The following is a 22,762-nucleotide window of genomic DNA, read 5'->3' as shown; positions in this document are numbered from 1 at the left end:
AGCCTGTTCAGGACGGCTCTCAATATGAGGCCATCTGAGGTCCCAGGAGACAGTGGGGGTGGCAGCCATGATGGTGAAGCTCATTCCTTCCCCATCTTCCAGTCAGCGCTGTTTTCCTTTGCCTTTCCAAAGTGTGTGGCTTTTTTGTGTATAGATGTTTTTGTTTTTTTTGTGGGTGGGAGAGGTTATGACCGCAGGCAGGCATGGGTGAACTTGCCCATCCTCCTCATTTTGTCCACCAGTGAAGCCTAATTTCTGAAACTAATTTCATTGTTTTCCAGTTTAATAGTTCTTGAATTATAGCAGGAGGCATTTTTGTTTGGACTAATTGAATTTTTTTGTCTTGCTTTTGCAACTCTTCCCATTGACATTTATTGTTTTAGGCTACTGAGATATTTTATGAACTTTCACTTTCTTTTCATTCCAATTAGAATAAACTTGTAGGCCCAATTATTATAACAGGTCTATTTATTTTTTCAGGCCAGGGCATTGGATGGGAGCCCTCTCACTGTAGGATAGCAAAAATCCAAATAGCTAATACTGTTTTTCAGGGGACTTTGTAGCTAGTGCAGAGAGAGCATATTGTGTCAGAACATGCTAGCTGGTCATTGTAACCCCTCAGCTCCCTCCTATCCCTACCACTCCCAGAGTAGGTATCCACCTCCCGCTACTGCAGACAGGACAGTTGCCACACAGTAACTGGCATTACTATAGTGAGTTACATTCAAAGAATTTTACACCCATTATATGACAGATCCAGGAAGGGCAGCAGTACCCTGGGGCACTGTATGGGGGGTTTCATTACCTAGAAACGCTTCTCATAAAAGCCTCATCACTCTAACTAGCTGCACTGTAGTCTTACCATGCCAGTCATTCCATCTGAAACAGCTGCACTGCCCTATATGGCATATAGAAACCAGCCACAATTATTGTGCTCCCCAAATTCAAATGAGGGATGGGGCTTGGCTTATGGAGTGTGGCTTGGAGCATAAGATTTGCTACAGCTCCTGGGTTGTGATTACAGTTTGTGTCCATGATGTACTCAACCCAAGGTGAACCAGCAGAGCTCTGCATCTCATTTGTTCAGTGACTGCAGTCACATCTCCTCAGAGCTTGTTAGAAGGTGGGGTACATTCATTACTTAGATGAAAGACTTCCGAGGAACATTTAGGAGCTGCAGATAGTAATGTGGGTGGTAGTGTTCCCATGCTGTTCCTGAAGCTTTGTTTCCACACCAGCATAGATTGTTGATTTCAGCAGACTTCGATCTTAATCATAAAGATAGACCACAGGTTCAGCTCAGTGGTGAAGGCTCAGCCAGGCTTATCAACAAAGCACAGTCTCAGTGCCCCATATAGCAGTCTGTGAGTACACTAGCTAACATGTATGCTAATGATGACAAGGTGTGATATTCCCCGGCGTTATCTGGACCAGTGATCTGCTAGGTCACTCCAATCCTTGATTCTGGGAGCCAGCTTTACCCTGCTCTGCTGGGAGAACCATTTCCCCCCCCCCCCCCCCCACTCCTGGGCTGTTCATGCACAGCCTCTGGTATCTGAGCTTCTCCCAGCTACTTGCAACCAAATGACACTAGCCAATGTCTCTGGTCCCAGATACAATGCTAGGAACCTTCATCTTGCAGTGTCCAGTTATACCTGCTGGATGCTGCAAGCTTATGAGTTCATCAATTTAACAAAGAAATTGATATGTACCAGGCCTGTTATCCCAAGGGGTGTCTGACATGCTTTAAACCAAACGCACTGCTTCAGGTAGAATAAACGAATTAACCATGAAAGAGATTTTAAGTGATAAGTCAAAGCACAACAAGTCAGATTTGGTCAAATGAAATAAAAGCAAAATGTATTCTAAGCTGATCTTAACGCTTTCAATGCCCTTACAAACTTAGATGCTTCTCACCACAGGCTGGCTGGTTGTCCTTCAGCCAGGCTCTCCCCTTTGATTAGCACTTCAGAGGCTTGGTGGTGATGGAGGTGGAAGAGCAGAGGAGCCTGTCAAACGTCTCTCCCTTTTATCATGTTCTTTCTTCCCTCTTGGCTTTGCCCCCCCCTTCAGAGTCAGGTGAGCATTACCTCATCACAGTCCCAAACTGCCCAAAGGAAGAGGGGGGTGACTCACTCGAGAGTCCAACAGATCCTTTGTTGTTGCCTAGGCCAGTGTCCTTTGTTCCTGTGAGGCTAGGCTGGGTTTGTCCCATACATGACCTGATGAGCTGTGAACTGTCCCTCTGCTCTTGGAGGGTTTTTGCCTGGGCTTGCTTTAAGCCATGAGGACACATTCTCAGCCTCGTAATTATACTCACGAAATTACTACCTATAACATGACTATAACAGTGCTCAGTGCATCATAAGCCTTCTGAAGACACCCAACATGACAAACTTTGCATTAGATACCACACAATCATAAGGATGAACATGGGGGTGCTGGGCGTTCCCCCCACGGTGAACCCTGGGTGTTCTCTTCCACAGAAGATATCAGTTCAATCAATATAGTGATGTCCCCATGCCTAATACAAAGCTGCCCCTCCTCCTATTACTCTCCTTTTATAAATGGTAATAAGTTACGCACTCCATTGCAAATATGACTAGTTACCATCCTTTTACCTTGGACCTGCTAGTTCAAGTAACCTCCTCATCCATTATCCTGTCATTCCATCCTTCTCTTACAAGGGATCTATGTTCCTGTACTAGCCACTTAGGAATGTATTCATATGGTTAGCTGGTACCTAGTGCTACTATTCTAACGAGGCCTACAGCTTACTTTGTTCCCTATGTTTAGCCATGCATAGGGCTGAAGCAAGGCCTACAAGTGGCTCATTAGGGTGTAAGTAAGTACTGAACTCAGTACCCCAGCACAGTGCTGCAAGGTGCTTTGCTGCTGGAAGCACCACCTTCCCAACCAGATATAAATCTGAGGGTCTGATCATTTACTGTTAGCCAAAATTTGGTGACAAGAATAAAGCCCAAATCAAACGGAGCAGAGCCATGAAGTCTGAACTATCACTTTACAGTATAAGAGTCTGGACCTGCAGGGTTACTGCTCAGGGAAGCAGCATCTTCAAAGAGACCCCATGGAACAACTTGGGGTAGAGAGGATCTTTGGAAAAGCCTCATTAATTCTTCCCCAAAAACTATGTTAAGAAAATATGATTCCTGGGATCTCTGTGCAACCTTCCTTGATAGTGACAGTTGGGAGCTTTAGTTTAAAAACCCTGTGTAAAATGTACTGTGTAAGTACAGCAGACAAGTCTTAAAGGCTCAGTCAAATTGCAACTAATTAGCATAAGAAAATGCAGAACGGCCATGCTGGGTCAGATCAATGATCAATCTAGCTCAGTATCCTAGTGCTTCAGAGGAAATTAACAGAACAGGGCAATTTTGAGAGATCCATCCCCTGTTCATAGAATATCAGAGTTGGAAGGGACCTCAGGAGGTCATCTAGTCCAACCCCCTGCTCAAAGCAGGACCAATCCCAACTAAATCATCCCAGCCAGAGCTTTGTCAAGCCTGACCTTTTAAAAACTTCTAAGGAAGGGGATTCCACCACCTCCCTAGCTAACGCATTCCAGTGTTTCACTACCCTCCTAGTGAAAATTTTTCCTAATATCCAACCTAAATCTCCCCCACTGCAACTTGAGACCGTTACTCCTTGTTCTGTCCTCTTCTACCACTGAGAATAGTCTAGAACCATCCTCTCTGGAACCACCTCTCAGGTAGTTGAAAGCAGCTATCAAATCCCCCCTCATTCTTCTCTTCCGCAGACTAAACAATCCCAGTTCCCTCAGCCTCTCCTCATAAGTCATGTGTTCCAGACCCCTAATCATTTTTGTTGCCCTTCGCTGGACTCTCTCCAATTTATCCACATCCTTCTTGTAGTGTAGAGCCCAAAACTGGACACAGTAGTCCAGATGAGGCCTCACCAATGTCGAATAGAGGGGAACAATCACATCCCTCGATCTGCTGGCAATGCCCCTACTTATACACCCCAAAATGCCATTGGCCTTCTTGGCAACAAGGGCACACTGACTCATATCCAGCTTCTCGTCCACTGTCACCCCTAGGTCCTTCTCTGCAGAACTGCTGCCTAGCCATTCGGTCCCTAGTCTGTAGCGGTGCATTGGATTCTTCCGTCCTAAGTGCAGGACTCTGCATTTGTCCTTGTTGAACCTCATCAGATTTCTTTTGGCCCAATCCTCCAATTTGTCTAGGTCCCTATGTATCCTATCCCTACCCTCCAGCGTATCTACCACTCCTCCCAGTTTAGTGTCATCTGCAAACTTGCTGAGGGTGCAATCCATGCCATCCTCCAGATCATTTATGAAGATATTGAACAAAACTGGCCCCAGGACCGACCCTTGGGGCACTCTGCTAGATACCGGCTGCCAACTAGACATGGATCCATTGATCGCTACCCATTGAGCCCGACAATTTAGCCAACTTTCTACCCACCTTGTAGTGCATCCATCCAGCCCATACTTCTGTTGTTCAGTCCCAGTTCAAGGCAATGAGAAGTTTAGGGACATGCCATTGATGGACCTATCCATCATGAACTTATCTATTTTTTTTTTTAAACCCAGTTATACTTTTGGCCTTCACAACATACCTTGACTATGAGTTCCACAGGTTGACACTGCATTCTGTGAAGAAGTATTTCTTTTGTTTTTTAAACCTGCTACCTATTTATTTCACTGGGTAACCCCTGGCTTGTACATGAAGTGTTAATTAACACTTCCGTATTCACTTTCTCCACAGCATTCATGATTTTATCGACCTCTTTCATATCCCCTCTTATGCATCTCTTTTCTAAGCAGAACAGTCCTAGTTTCAGAGTATGGAAGTTGTTCCATACCCCTAATTTTTGTTCTCTGAACTTTTTCCAATTTTAATCTTTTTTTGAGATGGGGCAAGCAGAACTGCATGTAGTATTCAAGGTGTGGGTGTCCCATGGATTTATATAGTGGCATTATGACATTTTGTCTTCTTATCTATCCCTTTATTAATGGTTCCTAACATTGTTAGCTTTTTTTTGACTTCCACTGCACACTGAGCAGATGTTTTCAAAGGACTATCCACAATTACTACCACTTTCTTGAGTAGTAAAAGCTAATTTAGATCCCATTATTTTGTATGTATTGTTGGGATTATTTTTTTTCCAATGTCCATTACTTTGCACTTACCAACGCTGAATTTCATCTGCCATTTTGTTGCCCAGTCACCCAGTTTTTTGAGATACCTTTGTTTCTTAAGTCCAAAACAGACTACAATCTTGAGTAATTTTTGTATCATTTGAAAATCTGGTTACCTTATTGTTCACCCCTGTTTCCAGATCAGATATGAATATCCCTCCCTCCTAGGTGGGGAGGGATAGCTCAGTGATTTGAGCATTGGCCTGCTAAACCCAGGGTTGTGAGTTCAATCCTTGAGGGGGCCATTTAGGGATCTGGAGCAAAAATTGGGAACTGGTCCTGCTTTGAGCAGGGGATTGGACTAGATGACCTCCTGAGGTCTCTTCCAACCCTAATATTCTATGATTCTAAGGTCCTCTCATGGATCAGTAACTGGTTAAAAGGGTAGAAATAAATGGCCAGTTTTCGCAATGGAGAGGGGTAAATAGCAGGGTCCCCCAAGCATCTGTATGGTACCTGTGGTGTTCAACATAGATATTCTGTGATTCTATGTTGAACACCACAGGTACCATACAGATGCTTGGGGGACCCTGCTATTTACCCCTCTCCATTGCGAAAACTGGCCATTTATTTCTACCCTTTTAACCAGTTACTGATCCATGAGAGGACCTTAGAATCATAGAATATTAGGGTTGGAAGAGACCTCAGGAGGTCATCTAGTCCAACTCCCTGCTCAAAGCAGGACCAATCCCCAACTAAATCATCCCAGCCAGGGCTTTGTCCAGCCAGGCCTTAAAAACCTCTAAGGATGGAGATTCCACCACCTCGGTAGGTAACCCATTCCAGTGCTTCACCACCCTTCTAGTGTAATAGTGTTTCCTAATATCCACCCTAGACCTCCCCCACTGCAAATCTTCCCTTTTATCCCATGACTGCTTACTTTGCTTAAGAGTCTTTGGTGAGGGACTTCGTCAAAGACTTTCTGAAAGCCCATGTACACTAGATCTACTGGATCACCCTTGTCCACATGCTTATTGACACTCTCAAAGAATTCTAATACATTGCTGAAGCATGATTTCCCTTTATAAAAGCAGTGTTGACGTATCATGTTTTCTTTATGTCTCATAAATCTGTTCTTTGCTACTATTTCTATCAGTTTGCCTGGTACCGAAGTTAGCCTTACCCAGCTGTAATTGCCAGGATCACCTCTAAAAATCCAAGTTACATTGGCCACTCACCAGTCATCTGGTATAGAGGCTGATTTTAGCAATAGTTTACATACCATACTTAGTTCTGTAATTTCATATTTGAGTTCCTTCAGAACTCAGGTGAATCCAATCTAGTCCTGGTGACTTATTTTGTGTTTATCAATTTGTTCCAGAACCTCCTCTACTAACACCTCAATCTGGGACAGTTCTTCTGATTTGTTCCTTAAAAAGAATGGCTCTGGTGTGAGGATCTCCCCCATATCTTTTGCAGTGAAGACTGATGCAAAATATTCATTTAGCTTCTCCCTAATGGTCTTAAGTACTTCAATCATCCAGTGGCTCCACTGACTGTTGGGAAGGCTTCCTGCTTCTGATGTACTCTAACTTTTGCTGTTAGATTTTTGTGTCTTTAGCTAGTTGCTCTTATACTTTTACACTTGACCTGCCAGAGTTTATACTCCTATTTTCCTCAGTAGGATTTACCTTCCAAGTTTTAAAGGATGCCATTTTGCCTCTATCTCTTGTACTCTGATGTTTAGCCATATTGACATTATTTTGGGTCCTTTTACTGTTTTTCTTTTCGAAATGTAGGGTATACATTTAGTTTGAGCTTCTATTATGGTGTTTTTTTTAAATAGTCTGTATGTAGCTTGCAGGCATTTCACCCTTGCGAGTGTTCATTTTTAATTTCCCTTTAACTTCATTTTTTGTGTAAAAAGAAAAGGAGGACTTGTGGCACCTTAGAGACTAACCAATTTATTTGAGCATAAGCTTTTGTGAGCTACAGCTCACTTCACTGGATGCATTTTTTTTTTCCTACTGAATGCATCTGATGAAGTGAGCTGTAGCTCACGAAAGCTCATGCTCAAATAAATTGGTTAGTCTCTAAGGTGCCACAAGTCCTCCTTTTCTTTTTGCGAATACAGACTAACACGGCTGCTACTCTGAAACCTGTCATTTTTTGTGGTGTTCCCCATTTGAATTTAAATGCTACCATGGTGGGTTCCTTTGGCATTCTGCCCCCCATAAGGATGTTAAATTTAATTACATTATGGTCGCTACTACCAAGCAGTTCAGTTATATTCCGTTCTTGGACCAGATTCTGTGCTCCAATTAGGACTGAATCAAGAATTTCCTCCCCCCCTTGTGGGTTCCAGTACAAGCTGCTGTAAGAAGCTGCCATTTATAGTATCTAGAAACTTTACCTCTGCATCCCTTCCTGAGGTGACATGTATCCAGTCAAGATCAGGATAGTTGAAATCCCCCATTATTATTATTGAGTTTTTTTTTATTTTAATAGCCTCTCTAATCTCCCTGAGCATTTCAGTCACCATCACCATCCTAGTCAGGTGGTAGATAGTACATTCCTAATTCTACACTCTTCATTATTCAAGCATGAAATTGCTGTCCATAGGAAGCCTATGGTACAGTTGGACTCATCTGAGATTTTTACTTTATTTGACTGTTTTCTTTCACATACAGTACCATTTCCCTGACCAGCACAATCTACTCTATTTCACTGTAACACTTAAAGGTACTGCCTTCTACCGAAGGCTATTTCCAGGCCAGAGCTCCAAATTTTGCTCTTAACTGTTTCTGCTATAGGGTTAATAAAAAAGTTGGAAGAAACTTTATTTTTTTGCCTGGTTTTCAATGAAATTTGTCTATTGGACACAGACATTAGGTTTTGGTGTTCCAGACAATCTAACCCTAACCCTGGAAGATTTCTGCCTGAAAGGAAAAAAAGCTTTAGGAAGTGATGAGTAATTGAAAACTAGGTCTTAGAGCAGTTGCTGCAGCTTCGCAAAAGAGGTTTGATTCCTGTCGCTTCAAACAAACTGTCAACTCCAGCCCCACAGTTTGGGGGAATTGCCTTGCCTGTTAGAGACTGGCAGTGTTCTGCAAAGTCAAAGTGAATACAATTCAATTCCTACAAGATTTTAGAATTATTTAATGGCATAAAAGGTAATAGTGTTGATGCAAGGCATTTGACTTGGTACCACTCAACATTTTGAGTAAACAACTGGAATGATATAAAATTAACATGCCACATACTAAATGGATTAAAAATTGGCTGACTGATAGGTCTCAAAATGTAATTGTAAATGGGAATCATCATCAGGTGCGTGTGTTTCCAGTGGGGTCCCACAGGGATCATTTCTTGGCACTTTGCTAATTAACATTTTTATCAATGACCTGGAAGAAAACACACCATCTGAAAGTTTGCAGATGACACAATTGAAGAAGTGGTAAATAATGAAGAGGACAGGTCACTGATACAGAGCGATCTGGATTACTTGGTTAAACTGGGCTCAAGTAAACAATATGCATTTTAATATGGCTAAATGTATACATCTAGGAACAAATAATGTAGGGCATACTTACTTACAGGATGGGTTACTCTATCCTGAGAAGTAATGACTCTGAAAGATTTGGGGATTGTGCTAGATAATCAGCTGAAGATAACCTCCTGGTGTGATGCTATGGTCAAAAGGATTAATGTGATCCTTAAATGCATTAGCTCAGGAATCTTGAGTAGGAATAGAGAGGTTATTTTATCTCTATTTGGCACTGGTGTGACCACTGCTGGAATACGGTCTCCAGTTCTGGTGTTAACAATTCAAGAAGGCTGTTGATAAATTAGAGGGGGGGTCAGAGAACTGCCATTAAGGATTAGAAAACATGACTTAACCTTCTCTTTGGTAAGCTAAATAGATCAGTGTAAGGGGTGACTTGATTAGTCTATAAGTACCTACATGAGGAATAAATATTTAATTACAGGCTCTTCACTCTAGCAGAGGAAGATCAAACATGAGCCAATGGCTGAAAATTGAACCTAGACAAATTGAGACTTGAAATAAGATGTACATTGTAACAGTGATGGTAATTAATCACTGCAACAATTTACCAAGAGTTGTGGTGGATTCTCTACCACTGACAATTTTAAAATCAAGATTGGAGATTTTTTAAAATCTCTCCTCTAGGAATAATTTTAGAGAATTTCTCAGCTCTCTGTTACACAGGAGGTCAGACTACATGATCACAAGGGTCCCTTTTGTTGCTGGAATCCATGAATCTATAACAAATCCATAGTCACTTGGCTATGCCATTCAGATTGCCGTCACTGTCACACTGCCAGCATTGATACCCTACTACTGTGAATGTACCAACTCCACAAAGCAGGACTAAGATGTAAGTGCTTTTCATAGGCTGTATGCAAAGAAATTTACCATCTTATCATTCTGACTCCAGCTTGCAAAGAATAGTAGGGCACACACTTGTGAACCAGTTCAATAGGTGGATAAGAGAAAAGCTAAGATCTCGGGAAAGCCAAAATCCACTCTGCAAATGGAGGCTCTGGAGGACTCCTCTGCTAGCTGTCATCCCTAGGTCCAAAGATTTGTGCCTCACAATATAGCGGAAGGCATGTAGCCACCCTGCTACAAATGCATTCTCTTCCCTTGTGCTACACAAGGGTACATCACCTGGCCCTAGACAGATGTCTCCTAAGGACACTGTCACAATTCACTGGGCTGGAGACTACACCTGGACTGAACTTTCAATGATGATTGTGTAGTGTTTGCTGTTCCAGGAAATGCTATGCAGGATGCACTGCAGGCTTATTATGCCCTTATCCCAAAAGTGCTGCTGTAGGGTTTGATCCTGCATCAGAAGGAAAGCATGTTAGCTCAGACTCAGACCTATGTGCATGTTATCTAATGGAGTCAATGGCAATTCTACAGCCAGTGCAGGAAGACATTTTAGCTGAGCTGTAGAAGCACAGTGACCTTGCTCTATAGATGCACATTTATAAAAGAGGGCAAATGGTTAGAATCAGTTAAAAAGAGTGAGGATCGACTTTGCTGGAACACTACCAACCTCAAGTAGCCCTAGGGGAAAAAGAAACTCATTGCCCAATGGGTGTCCTAAAGTCCTGCTGGACTAGGGAGCTGCAGCCAGATAGCCTTTGGAGCAGATATTATTAGTTATGGGCCCAGGCTTGAATCCCAAATCTAGACATTCCTGGGGTCAGGGAGTTGCAGCAAGCTGGAATGGAACCTAGATCCAAATCTTGCAGCTCAGGCCCATCTGGTACATGGTTAAAAGAAATGTGAACCACCAAGGCACCTATCTCGAGCAGGAAACCCCAGCCCCTCCCAGGAAGAGAGATTGGGCAGGCGTTCATGACACTTTCCATGTACTGTCTCTGGAACATGATAGGTGGTGGCTAACTGAACCTTACCCTCTAAGGGCATGCCTACACTGCAAGTAAGAACCTGTGGCTGGCCTCTGCCAGCTGACTCAGGCTAAGGGGCTGTTTAATTGTGTTGTTGACATTCAGGCTCAGGCTGGAGTCTGGGCTCTAGGACCCTGTAAGGTAGGAGGGTCCCAGAGCTCAGACTACAGTCCAAGCCTGAAATTCTACACTGTGGTTAAACAGCCCCTTAATTCAAGTGCTGTATTGCCGAGCATGTGTCTAATTGCAGCGTATACATACCCTTAGGACAGGGGTGGGCAAACTTTTTGGCCCAAGGACCACATCTGGGTATGGAAATTGGGCGTTGGGTGCGGGCTCCGGCTGGGGGTGCAGGCTCCAGAAATGAGGAATTCAGTGTGCGGGAAGAGGGTCCGGGCTGGGGCATGGGGTTGGCATGCAGGGGGAGGGCTCCAGCTGGGGGTGCAGGCTCTAGGGATTAGGGTGCAGCAGTGTGCTCTGGGCTGGGACCAAGGGGTTTGTTGGACAGGAGAGAGATCAGGGCTGGGGGTTGGGGCATGGGAGGGGGTTGGAGTGCAGACTCCAGGCAGTGCTTACCTCAAGCGGCTCCCAGAAGCAGCGGCATGTCCCTGCTCTGGCTCCTATGTGATGGCACACCGGGCGGCTTTGTGCGCTGCCCCATCTGTAGCTCCCATTGGCCGTGGTTCCTAGCCAATGGGAGCTGCGGGGGCGGCACTTGGGGCAGGGGCAGCGTGTGGAGCCCCTTGGCTGCCCCTACCTGTAGGAGCTGGAGGGGGGACATGCTGCTGCTTCCAGGAGCTGCACAGAGCCACAGTGCGCACAGAGCAGGGCAAGCCCCTGAGCCTGCTCCCTGGTGGGTGCTTGAGGGCCAGATTAAAATGTCTGAAGGGCCAGATGTGGCCCCTGGGCCGTAGTTTGCCCATCCCTGCCTTAGGGCCTGGTCTTGCTGGAGGCAGTGGGGCTTTGAGGCCCTGCAATAATCTTTCCTCTGGACTGAATGCTGAAGGGCCAGGCCTGATTATGAGCGTGAAGGGACACATCACTTTCTCTTGCTATTCCCACTTCTGCTGGTTGATCTTGGGTGCCCAATGCTGTGGGAAAGGCAGCTCCCATGGTGTTCTGGTATTTTCACTTGAAGACAAATCCAGGATGTGCAAGAAACAAAAATAATGGCCCAGGGGTTGGGGCAGGAGGGCTACAGGAGTTTCAGCCATTTTTTATTTTACCCTCTTGGGGACACCAGTCCAGGACCCCGACATCCACCCCATCAGCTAGACTCCAGCTAGACCTGGTCCCCTCCTACCCCCACAGCCTCGTCTCCCCGGCGGCCCCGGGGCGCGGGCACCGCAGCAAGAGCTCAGCGGCGCCAAGGTTCACGGCAGCGGGGCCCGGCCACTGGCAGCGCGGGGCGGGGGCCTGGCTCCGCGCTCGCTGCTCCCTCAGTACCGCGGGGCCGGGCCGGTTTGCGGGGCGGGGGCGGGGCCGGGGCGGGTTTGCGGAGCCGAGGCCGGGCGGGTTTGCGGGCCGGGTCGGGCCGGTTTGCGGGGGCCGGGGCCGGGGCCGGGCCGAGGCCGGGCGGGTTTGCGGGGCGGGGGCCTGGGGCCGGGGCTCTGCGGCCGCTGGAGCGGGCGGGGCACAAGCTGTGGCCCGGCTCCTCCTTTCCCGCCAAGAGGCTGGACGCGCCGCTGTCCCCCCGCGGCGCTGCCGGGGAGGCGGCTGGGGACCGCGGCCCCGGGCCCGGGGCGCCGCGCCTCGCGGGCTGGATCCCGGCTCGGCGCCGCTGCGGCTCGGGGTCATTGTCCCCCACAGAGCGGGGCCGGCCTCGGGCCCTGGCTGCCCCCAGGCTTGGCGGGTGCTCGGCGCGGGTCAGGCAGATGCTCGCGCTAGACCAGGCGCTCGCGGTGGCTGCACCTGTGCAGGGCCTTGTCCGAGTAACCGGTGGCTGGAGGCGTCAGCCCCAAGTGAGCCCTTTAACAGCGGCTGACCGGGCTTCAGGGCGTGCGGAGCCCCAGGAGCTGTTCTGCAGGGGCCTGTGGGGGGGTCCGGGCTGGCCACAGGCAGCGCTGTGTGCGGAGGGCCAGCGATGTGGGGCTCATCCCAGGCTCGCGAGGAAACGGCTCTCGTCGGGGGCCTCCAGAGTTTTTGTCCTGAGCTCTCACGTTGTGACGGAAGGTGCTGAATCTTTAACTACGGTTTCACTGGGAGGCCCTGGGGTTAAATAGGGGTTAACAAACCCAGACAGAACCCAGGTGTCTGACAAAAACTCCCTTCCCTCTCAATTGCGCAACTTCCATTGGGGCTTCTTATTGCACAACCTGTAACTGATATTTGGTGCAAGTTTGTGTGGACAGGCTGATTTCAGATCCCATTTCAACGTAACTTTTGTCAGTTTTTTACAGGCTTAAGGTAAATAAAAATAGGAGGTGCTTAGTCCAGCGTAGAAGTGTAGTCCGACAGATCTGCACCCCGATTGCTAACTCTGCACTGCACTGATGTAGTTGTTTTGGTTGCAGGTTGCATGTGGCTTATAAATTCCTCATTCTCCAGGAACCAGGCAGAATTTCAGGGTGGACAAGACCTGAATTCCTCATGTAAACAATAAGCAGATGCATTTTTTGTTTTTGACAAAAACATTTCAGGCTTTTATTCATTGTAAAGAAGCAAAAAGGGAAAATCAATTCCTCCCCGCTCCAGCTAGTCACCTTTATGTGAATTGGAGCCTTTTAAAACAAAAATAATTTATAAAACCCAGTGAAGATCTGAAATAATCATAGTCACTAGCTCTTCTGTAGTGCTTTTCATCAGTAGACCTCAAAATGCTATTCAAAAGAGGTCAGTATTATCCCCATGTACATATGGGGAAACTGAGGCTCAGAGAGGTGAAGTAACAGCCAAGGTCACCCAGTAGCCCAAAGCCAGGAACAGAACACTGATCTCTTAAATCCCAGTCCAGTGTTCTATCCAGTAGCACTCCCAGCCTATTGCAAATAAGCAGAATTCATGTGCATTTACTGTAAAATCACAATCAAAATTCATATATAGATTCAGGAACCTGATTCCCCGTTGCCTTGCTCTGCGGGTACTCATTGATACCAGCAAAAAGTGAGTGCAGGATGATGACAAAGCACTGCTGAATCAGAATGGCAGCATTTCCTCCCACTTTGCACTGAAGTAAATGAGGGCATGACCATGCTAGCCTTTTTACCTCAACTTCCTGGATTGCCAGTTAACGCCAGAAGCAAGCACAATTGTGTAGGCTGGTGTGAACACTCCCCATGCATTTGACCCAGGCTACAGATAGTTGCTTTACCCTAGGGCTCTGTTTAGGTGAAAAGGTCCAGTTTAGATAAATCTGCACCTTAAGATGCAGAGTAATGGAGAATCAGGCCCAAAGTGCATAAGAATGTACATACTAGGTCAGACCAAAGGTCCATCTAGTCCAGTATCCTGTCATCTGACAGTGGCCAATGCCAGGTGCTTCAGAGGGAATGAACAGAACAGGTAATCTAGTGATCCATCCCATCACCCATTCCCAGCTTTGGGCAAACAGAGGCTAGGGATACCAATCCTGCCAATCCTGGCTAATAGCCATTGCTGGATCTATCCTCCATGAGTTTATCTAGTTCTTTTTTAGAACCCTGTTGTAGTCTTGGCCTTCACAACATCCTCTGGCAAAGAGTTCTACAGGTTGACTGTGTGTTGTGTGAAGAAATACTTTCTTTTCTTTGTTTTAAACCAGCTGCCTGTTAATTTCATTTGGTGACCCCTAGTTCTTGTGTTATGAGGAGTAAATAACACTTCCTTATTTACTTTCTCCACACCCATCATGATTTTATAGACTGCTATCATATCCCCCCTTAGTTGTCTCTTTTCCAAGGTGAACAATCCCAGTTTTCGCAAAAAGAAAAGGAGTACTTGTGGCACCTTAGAGACTAACCAATTTATTTGAGCATGAGCTTTCGTGAGCTACAGCTCACTTCATCAGATGTATACCGTGGAAACTGCAGCAGACTTTATATACACACAGAGATATTCTCTGTGTGTATATAAAGTCTGCTGCAGTTTCCACGGTATACATCTGATGAAGTGAGCTGTAGCTCACGAAAGCTCATGCTCAAATAAATTGGTTAGTCTCTAAGGTGCCACAAGTACTCCTTTTCTTTTTGCGAATACAGACTAACACGGCTGTTCCTCTGAATCCCAGTTTTATTAATCTCTCTTCATATGGAAGCTGTTCCATGCCCCTACTCATTTTTGATGCCCTTTTCTGAACCTTTTCCAATTCCTATATGTCTTTTTTGAGATGGGGCAAACACATGCAGTATTCAAGATGTGGGTGTACCATGGATTTATCTAGAGCAATATGATATTTTCTGTTTTATTATCTATCCCTTTCTTAATTATTCCCAACATTCTTTTAGCTTTTTTGACTGCTGCTGCACATTGAGTGGATGTTTTCAGAGAACTATTCGCAATGACTCCAAGATCTTTTTCTTGAATGGTAACAGCTAATTTGAACCCCATCATTTTTTATGTATAGTTGGGATTATGTGCAGTTCTACTGAGCAAAATGGTGTCGGCTTCATGTCCATTGCGTCTCAGTAGCCATGGCTGCTTGATTTATAAATAAAAAGATGCTTTCTTGAGCTGCAAGTTCAGCCTGGGCTCTGACAGTCAAGCTAGGTTCTTGCCTGCTCTTGATTCATGATCAGTAACTAAAGGTATATCTACCCTGCAACAGGAGGCGTAATTTCCAGCTAGTTGCTTGCCTACAATCCCATCCAAGATCTTCCATATGTACTTGGGCAGCTAGCCTATCCCACTGCCATGGCTACGCTGCTATTTTTAGTTCACTAGCTTGATCAGAGACATGAACGTCGACCTGAGCTGGAAATTATACCGTAATCTCAGGTGTACCATAAGGGCTTGTGTACATACTTAGCATGCTCCAGTGCTCCAGTGCTTCTGGTGAAGACACTCTATGCTGACAGGAGAGAGCTCTCCCGTTGGCATAATAAAGCCACCTCCACGAGAGAGCTTCTCCCACCAACATAGCGCTATCCACTCCAGCGCTTAGGTCGGTGTAATTTATGTCGCTCAGTGTAAATTATGCCCACATAAGATGTACTGTGGGCATAGCCTCAGTGCTGGCCAAATCCCACCCTGGCTGACTGTGCACCCTGCCAGGTGCAGTTGGGGTTACTGTGCTGCCAGCATGTAGAGAGGGAGGCTATAAACGAGGATGAGATCAGCAGGCAGTGGGGTAGCAAAGACATAGAGAACTTGCTTCCCAGATCTTCATTGCTGAAGATGAGTGAGAGGGAGAGCCCAGCTTAACTATCCAAGCTCTGCTGACCCTGTGGGCTGGTGGTTGAGGCCACCTGGCACATTTCTAGAGTCAGCAGAGCTGCAGGACATATAAGCACATTGTTAGAGTCTCTGTTTGAAATTCACGTCCTCCTTTACATATCTGCCAAGACCTGAGCTCAGGGTTCTGTGGGTCTCACCATGCTTAGGCCCCTGATTTCCTTTTGGTGCCAAAGCCCAAGGGTGGGGAAAAACCCCATAGGGTTCCTCTCTGGGAGTTTGCACTGCAGCCTTTCCTCCAAGGCGTTCATCCAAGCAGAGCTCACCGCTGGGTGGTCCTTCCCTGCCCTGCTTTGGGTGTTGCTCCCCCAGTCCTATCTCTTAGGAGCCCTGAGGCTGTGCAGTGCTTCCTTGCTCATGGTTGTGGAGGGAGTTAGCATCGCTTCTTGCAGCATTAACTGCTCTGGGGATGTGCCACTGGAGATCTGCCCAGTCCAATGGAGAATGGTTGCCCCCCACACTCCCTCATCTGTGCAGCTCCATCCATGTGGAGTTCACAGGCTCTGAGTCGGGGTGGGGGTGGGAGTCTGCACTTCCCAGTCTGCATGCACCCACTCTTTCTCCCCCATCAGCCTAGAGCATGGGTCTTTTTCTTTCTGAGGCCCCCTTGTCATGGACTCACAGGACTTGTGCTCTCTCTCAGCTCCCCACGGACCTTGGGAGGAACCCCATTCAGTGCGACAGCCCTTCTCGGGGGTCCATTCTTTCTTGGGGTTAAGCCGTAGGCCCCTCCACCTCCTGGAACTGCACCTCTCTGAGCCCTCAGCACGCCTGTCTCTTGCCGTGGGCCCCCTTGGGGAGTCCACTCGCTCTGGACCCCTGGGGTCTCCACTCCCAGAGGGAATAATGCAACCCTGATCTCTAGACAGCAGTGACTCTCGGCCAGCATAAAACAGAAGTGTTTATTGAGCATCTGAACCCAGCACAGGAAGCTCTCCGGGCCCTCAGGCCTAGCATCCCTCAGCACAGTACATCTAGGTCTCTCCTGCATCCAGGTGAGCCCTTGCTGCTCTCTCCCCTTAGTCCAGTAGCCCCTCCTTCCAGCCAATCATCCGATATCATCTTCCCCAATAGCTCCTCCCCTATCTTTTGTCTTCTGTCTCAGGTAAACAGGTCACTGGGGCCCTCTCTCCTCCATCCTTTGTTCCCACTGGCTGGAACTGGTTGGTCAGGTCACCAGGGTCCTCTCTTCTCAGCCCTTTGTCCTCCCACTGGCCAGAACCAGCTGGTTGCCAAGCTGGAGTGGGCATCATTGGTCAGCAGGTCAGGGCCGGCCCAGAACATTTTGCCACCTGAGGTGGGGAGCTCAAATGATGCCCCCATACCCCCTTGTTTGGGCCAAAACTTTGAAAGGTCTCAATTCTGCCTTCTTCCTGCTCTACTCCTCTCATGGTCCTGCTCTGCTACCTACCCCAATATAGGAGAACTAACAACTTAAAATGCCTTGTTCAAACATTTTAAGTAACACTTCACTTTCACTTTCAAACGCCTGAACAGCAAATGTAACTTTTCTTGTCTGCATAGTAAACACTGGCATGTTTATCTGTTTGAATAATCAAAGTGGTGCTTTCCATGCCTTCTTGGTTGCAAAGATTTGAACTGCTTCCTGCTGAAGGTCTATAGTCTGGGCCAGCTCATGCTCTATGGAGATGGTTGCAAGGCCGACCAGCCTCTCCTGTGTCATTGTGGAGCATAGTTGTGTTTTTATTAACTTCAGCTTGGAGAAGCTGCGTTCTTCACTGGCAACTGGGTCAGGAAGTGTTGGAAGTATGCGCAGAGCAACAAAAGCATTTGGAAAGATGGTGGTCATCTTATTTGTGCACATATATTCCAGAACAGCCTTTGGAGTTTATCCTGCTGAAATGTGTCTTAAAAGGGCTTTCAGTTCATCACCTAAATCACTCGCATCAATTTCGCGCATGTCATCATGTGTCATCAGCACTGTCTGTAGTGCCCTGCATTGCTGGTGTAGGTCTTCTTCGGGTATAGTGAGGAGATTTGGAATATAATACAACATCCCAAATATACTGCTGTGTTCCTTGAGCTCTATGAAACGTTCTTCAACTGACTGTATTGCACAATCTAGCACCTGGTTAAAGAATTCAACTTTGAATTGTCGTTTGGGGTCTCTTATGGGATTATCCCGTGCCTCGTGATCAAAATGTTGTCTTCTTCGGTGACTCTTGTATTCTTGAATGGGTGGGAAAATAGCTTCAGTGTGACGTTCCTCTGCCAACTTCTGTGCACTCTTCAGAACGTTTTGAAATCCCTCATTTGACTGGTAAGACTGTAGGTATGACTTTGCTTTGTTCAGTTGTTCCATTGCTCCAGATATATCAAGGTCAACACCTTGGAGTCTCTTGCTTACAACATTTATTTCAAACAGTATGTCATACCACAACACTAAGCCACACAGAAATTTGGTATGTTTCTGGTGATTCCATTTCACCTTGGCTGGCTCTGGCTTTAGGCAGCCGCTTCCCACCTTGTGGCCCAGGTACGACACCTCTGCCATCCTCATCTTACCCTTTCCGGCCTCTATCATCTGTCCTGCATTCTGGAGGCATCCCACCCCCCTCTTCACTGGGACACACGGTTCTCCCAGGTCAGGCTGAAGACACAGATATCATGAATGTAGCCAGGCACAGTCTTCCACCCCCCTCAGTAATTGACCCCTGGGCACTGGAAGGTGGCAGGTGCCCCCTTGAGGCTGAAAGGTAGGACCAGGAACTCAGAGCCCTCTAGGGCTCATGGCAGCAGATTTCAACCTGGCAACTGGGTCCAAAGACACCTGCCAGTAGCCTCTGGTGAGATTCGCAGTAGAGATGGATCGATCATTTTTAGTGCACTATTGGAAGCTCAGTGCTGTCACCATGTTCGATGCTCGGCCCACCTTGTCTAGGATTTTGTTAGCCCTTGGCATGGGGCAGGCATCGAACATGGTGATGGCATTGAGCTTCCAATAGTTCACTAAAAATGATGGACCCATCTTACTTGGGGTCCAGCCCCACTGGTGAGTCCCAGGGGCTGGAGGATGGCTGGATCACCCCTAACGCCAGTATGTCACTGACCTCTCTTCCGGATCCCGGGCTGTTTCCCCGGTGACTATGAACAGGGAACACCTCCCCTCCTGTCCAGGGACAGCTAGATTAGTGAGCCCAGGCTGGCTGGCACCCGGCTGCGGGTACGAACGCAGCCCCTCTGATCTCAGCTGGCGGGCAGGGGTTAGCTTGTCAGAGAGGGGAAGGTATTCCAGCCGGAGGTCGGCTCCTGGCTTAGGACAGAGATTCACTTTCCCCTTCTCCTTTCCCTGCCCACACTCACTGCCACACCAACAGTCTCCCTGTCAACGTATGGCTTCATGATTTCAACACGGTACAATTGCCCAATTGGGCAGCTCCAGCACATGACTCACCTCCTTCAGCTGGTTGCTGATTTCACAGGGCTCTTTCCAGGCATCCTTCGCACTGAGCTGAGACCCCTCTTCCAGTCCCTGATCAGGGACATTGTTGTACCAGCCCTTTTGCAGTTCCTGGGCCCCAGCTAGTTTCTTCCTGGCCAAACCCGTGAGCTCAGTGAGTTTTCCCCAGAACGATAGTTCAGAATCCACCACCAATTCCCCATTTGTTTCTCATCGAGTCCAGAGGTCCCCTCCTTCTCTTTCCATACACCAACTCAAAAGGGTGGACCCCTATGAATTTCCGGGGCAGTAAACGTTATGCAGCAGCTGTCGCCGGGTGTGCTAACCCCCCATGATGTTTAAAAGAAGGGACATCCCTCCAGTTGTACTTCTGGGGGACCACCAGGCACCCTCTGATCCCCCAAGTTCAGTTTTCCCTCAGGGAGCCTTTTCTTGGTACTGAGTCACTTTTGTCACTTGGATCCTTCCCCAGGATCTTACAACACTGGGGCCCACAAGGCCCCCGCTTCTTCCAGGGGGGAGCCTTCTGCGGCCAGGTCTAGAATTCAGCTGCTGGGTTCGGGGGCCCAGCCCTCATTGCTGTGCCTTAGTTTTCCCACCTCGGGACAAGGCCTTGGTCTCAGCCCTATTAAGCCCTGTCCTTGGCAACTCACTTCCCGCCATTGGAGGTTCCATGCCCCCCTGCTGAGTGGATTGCTGGTGCCAGGCCAAGTGACCCTCCCTGATCTCAGCCACAGGCAAGGATCAGGGTGCTGTTTGGGCAGGTCTTCAGTCCATCCCCCAACAGCACCTCTGCAGGTAGCTGATCATGCACCCCAATCACTTGGGGCCCCCATTCAGATGTATCCTCGCTATAGAACCTTAACTGGGGGTCCAACCACCCCCAGCGCCTGTGTCCAGGTGAGGGTAGGGAGCGAGACCACTGCTTTGGTTGCTGCATTGGAGCCAATGTGAGCTACCTCTACCCTGTGCAGGGCTGGCTATAGATAGGCAGATAACTGGAGCTTTTGCAGTTCTTCCCTTGTGCTACTAGCCAAGGGGAAAAGTACCCTCCTCCCTGCTGACCTGGCCATTTGTGGGTCATTCACATGCTCACTAGCTCCTGCTTTCTCCACCATCTGATCTCTGGGTTCAGCTCTTTGGCCATTATTGGCACAGGGTCCGGATCCTGTCTTAAAGAGACACAGTCACTTCCCAAGAGTACGTCAAAGCTGATGTGCTGAAGGACCCCAGCTACCAGTCCCTCCATCCTTCCTGTGTCTGAGAAAGAGGTGAATGGCTAGCTTCCCCCAATCTACATGGCCCCTCAGCAGCTGGTGGTGTTGCACCACGCCCACAAGAATCTCGGTCCCAGAATCTCTTCACCCTGTGAATGTCTCCTGCCGCTCCAACTGGGGATCAGAGGGGCCTGAGCCCAGGAGTCACAAGCAGACATCTGCTGGGCTTGGAGTGGAAGCCCGTTTGCCTTTTCCCCCTCTCCTAGCTAGCTCTGCCCCAGGAGCTGGTTGGGTGACCGCTTCCGAGCTTGCTCTCTGAACCTGCATTACAGGCTGTCTTCCCTTTGCCCATTAACCCTTTGAGGGTTCTCGTGGGCAAAAATTTCCTGTGTCTTTGGGAATTACACCACCTTGCGTCCTTTTCCCTGAAGAAATGACATCTCCGGTTCCAGGGAAGGGGTCTGCCTGTTCTGGCATTCGGGGGCACCCCTGCATTGGGCTTCCTGAAGTCTCACCTCTAAGAGGTCCCTGGAATGTTTCTCTCTCCTCCACCCTACCTGCTGTCCATAACTTCAAGGCTGCCAGCATACCTGCACTTCGCAGGGCTTTGGGCTTCTGAGAGCAGATGTCCTACAGCTGCCCCAGTCCAACTAGATTATACACATCCTCTGCGGGAGTGGCCCGGCACCCTTTCCCACCTTGCAGAGAGAGTCTCCCAGCAGGATGGTGACCTCCTTGTACGTGATGCCCAGGGTTTCTCATACACCCCAGAATCTTTTCCTGTCTGCCTGAGGGGACCATTCAAACTTACGTGGCAAAGCCTGTTTGAATGTTCATAGTCCCCAGTCTCTGCACTGTCCATTTGGCTGAACACCCCTATGGCCTTGGGACCAAGCAGCAGGGTGAGACAGCTGTGCCTGTCCGTGGGGTCAACCTGGTTCAAATCACCAGCCTTCTCAGAGGCAGTGAGGTTGGCATCGATATCCCTCCCCCATTACATGGGGGCACATTTTGGAATCTAGGCTTCCTGCCAAATTGGCACCTTAGGGTCCTTCCCCACTTACCCCATAGCAGGTCCTCTTGGTCCGCCTCTTCTCCAACTCCAGCTCATATTTTCACTGCTCTGAGCGGTCAGCTAGCCTCCACTCCTCCGGCTCTAGCTCCTTCACTCTCAGCACCAGTTTCCATCTCTTCACATTCGTTGGGGGGAACCCAGGTTGGGAAGCCCTGCTCCTGGTTGGGGAACTGGGTTGTCCGGTGGATCCCCTGCCACTCTCAGGCTCTCCAGACATCTCGGAAGCCCTCCTGGGATCTGGAACTTGCTCCTCGGGCTGATCATTCTTTACCAGCCAGGCAATCAGCAGCTCCTGGGTGGGCCTTCTAACGCTCAGCGCTCTCTCCCTGCACAGATGTGCAGGGACCCTTGTAGGGAGCTGGTTCTAGGCCATTTCCTTGCTGGTTCCTTCAATTCCCTTGTTTTACTGCTGACAGCCACTCACTGCAAAGCGCCTCCTCTCACAGCTAACCGTCTACAGGGTGCATCCACCAACCATCCTCTGCTACCATGTTGCCAAGGACTCACAGGACTCATGTTCTCTCCCAGCTCCGTATAGTCCCCAGCAGAAACCCCCTTCAGTACGACAGCCCTTCTCGGGGGTCCACTCTCTCTCAGGTGTTAAGTCGTAGGCCCCTCCGCCTCCTGGAACCACACCTCTCTGAGCCCTCATCATGCCTGTCTCTCTCCGTGGGCCTCCTCAGGGAGTCCACTCCCTCTAGACCCTGTGGCCTCCGCTCCCAGAGGGAATGATGCAACCCTGCTCTCTAGACTGGAGTGACTCTCAGCCAGTGTAAAACGGACAGGTTTATTGAGCGTCTGAACCCAGCACAGGAAATGTGCCCCTTTTTATTACAAACCACACACTTTTGCTCATGCAAAAATCTCATTGTCTTAAAAAAGTTCCTAGCTATAGTATCGCCCGTGGTACAGCCTCAATTCTAATGAATATGGACAGGGTTCTTTATTGAGACTACTGGACAAAAGCAGACCTTGTAGTTCTCTTGGGATCCCCAGTCTCTGTGCTGCTTAGTTCTACAGTACCACATAAGGTCTCTCCAGGTCCTAGAGGTGTGGCAACAGTGCAGTGGGTCAGCAGTCACTGGTTCCCAGCA

At 48.1% G+C, this 22,762-nt stretch overlaps 1 protein-coding gene across 2 annotated transcripts in view; it reads left to right on the top strand.

The window, feature by feature from the left end:
* The window catches only part of LOC125627021 (excitatory amino acid transporter 1), a 162,595-nt gene that overhangs the window by 4,170 nt on the left and 135,663 nt on the right, over positions 1 to 22,762 (top strand). The window lies entirely within an intron of this gene.

Source organism: Caretta caretta, chromosome 25 (assembly GCF_965140235.1).
Source record: "Caretta caretta isolate rCarCar2 chromosome 25, rCarCar1.hap1, whole genome shotgun sequence".
Classification (NCBI taxonomy): Eukaryota; Metazoa; Chordata; order Testudines; family Cheloniidae; genus Caretta; species Caretta caretta.
Note: the sequence above shows the minus strand (reverse complement) of the source record. Positions and strands in the feature narration are given on the sequence as shown.